Source organism: Gymnoscopelus braueri (genome assembly GCF_963280865.1).
Source record: "Gymnoscopelus braueri genome assembly, chromosome: 1".
Lineage (NCBI taxonomy): Eukaryota > Metazoa > Chordata > Actinopteri > Myctophiformes > Myctophidae > Gymnoscopelus > Gymnoscopelus braueri.
This window is the reverse complement of record NC_137603.1, coordinates 44,527,332-44,529,634: the sequence shown is the minus strand read 5'-3', so window position 1 is coordinate 44,529,634 and position 2,303 is coordinate 44,527,332.

Below are 2,303 nucleotides of genomic sequence, written 5' to 3'. Positions count from 1 at the left end.
GTCTAAATATGTTGTTGGAATGTCGTTCAGTCTAATCGTTTGTGGTGTAACATAAGACGCTATTTATCTTGCCTCCTTAATGTGTATGTTTGTCTTGTTAGGCAATGAGCATTTGCCATCAACATGTCAAAAATGGATATGTGGTACCATTGGAGTGAGTGAGGGGCTTAAGTGTACAGGGCCTTGGAACAATCTGTCCATGCACCACCACACTACCGGTCCAGTCCCCACAGTAATCAATAAACTGCCCTCTCCCAGATCACATGTCAATTCCATGTTGGACTCTGGGGGAGAATAAGAAAAATGTGTATGTTATGAGTGAGTGACCTCTGTGCTAGTGCGGCCACATGCATAGGCTACAGCGGCCAGCGGGTCAGCATATAGCACTACAAGTTGTACTGTAAAAACCCAGCAGGAGCTCAGATGAAAATAGACAATTAACCTTTTATTTTCTCAACATGGAAGCAGTCAGTGTATAATAGTGGAAATGTAAAGAGGTGTGTTGTGTTAAAGGGGCTAAATAGCCTAATTCATCCTCTTGAATGAGTGATATGTATGCTAATATTTTGTCTGTGATGTTAAGTGTAAAGGGTTTTCCGCTTATTATCACAAGCTAACAGGATATTTCATAGTATGATATCAAAGCAGGTACAGTAGAATGCAGCTTTTGAGTCAGCTGCCTTGGGATTGCTACTCCAATGAAATTATTAAGACTTTTGACTAGACATTCAAGAAAGAGACTGATTTGCAGTTGAACCTGAAATCAATTTAGCCTCAAATATTCTTGTATGTTGCACACAGCGACAGCAGCATATTAATTACACCCCCTCCCCACCAACCCATCCACATCCCTTCCCCAAAGACAGGACAGCCCAGGGTATTGACACTTAGTCTTGCACAATAAACTTTATTGACAACCCTTTTGCCCAGGGCTGTAGCAACCTGGAACAGTAAAGAGTGTGTAGTGCTGATTTTCACATAGACTCAACACAGGGGGAAGGTTGATGAGAGACAGAAAGAGAATGTGGGGGAGAGAGAGAGAGAGAGAGAGAGAGAGAGAGAGAGAGGGGAAACCAGAGAGAAACAACTCATCTACCCTTCACACCAAAGTCACTATTTCAATATGAATGTCAAATTAAAAGTAGCTTGAGTGAGATTCCGAGTCATACAGAACACTTAAAAACATAAGTGAATGCAGGTGCATAGACAAATAAAAAGAGCAGATGGATTTCCTGTCATTCATGATCTATGACCAATGGCCTGTCTATCTTCAGATACACCGTTAATGGCTATTGGCTGAGATTTAAATCCTTACTTTTTTTATTTCCCTAAATCAATAAATTGGCATGCATTTGATTGAACTCCAAGCCATTGTGTGAACACGAAGCTGGATTAGTTTAATCTCTTTGGCCTATGAGTTTGCTTTCAAAACAATGGCAAAACTGAGGTTCTTAAGTTAGCATTGATTAGACATTCATCATGATGTGAATACATTAATTCTAACTGCAGTCATATTGAGATATTGAAGTGATTAATTAAAAAAAACTTTTAATCAGCCACCATTCCTAATCATTTAATTTTGTATCATAATGGTGTGCCCTTTTCAAAGATTTATATATTATCTTAAATGATCAATATACCTATATAGCAATATGAATTACTGTATTATACATCCAAATTGCAGTGATATAGTGAAGACAGACTGCCTTCTCAAAAGGGCAAGGAGAGATACCATGTAAAATAATTAGCAAAACTCACCAATTTTTCACCCCGAAAATAAATAAATAAATCTTTATGAATATATAGCTGCATCAAAGCAGTGACTCAAATTGGATAGCACAAGCAGAGCTAAATTGATCTGTTCTGCATTTGAATGTAATTTCATTATTTCAGTTTTAAGGGGGCTCTATTGTGCAAGGAAACACAGCAAGAGCCTCTCTTTGTAGCTTGTGATCTTGTTTTGCCAAAGTGACACTCAGCCTGGCTGGCCTATCTAAAATTGATTATGGTGTGCGTGTGCGTGTGTGCGTGTGAAATGAATTAATGCATGTGCATATACTGTGTACAGTATGTATGCCCATGTGAATGAGCATGCCTGTGTGCTTACGCATCTATGCGTGTGAGTGTGTGTTTGTAAAATCTCGGGGGCTTCAAAAGGATGGTTCCCCTCCCCCAAATAACATACTGACAATAGAATAGGATGGTACCTGTGGGGCAAATTCCTTTTGAGTGTAACAGCAGAGGAAAAAAATATGTTGAAATCCTCTTTTATATCGGACAAAAAAATCACGATTGAAGAACTG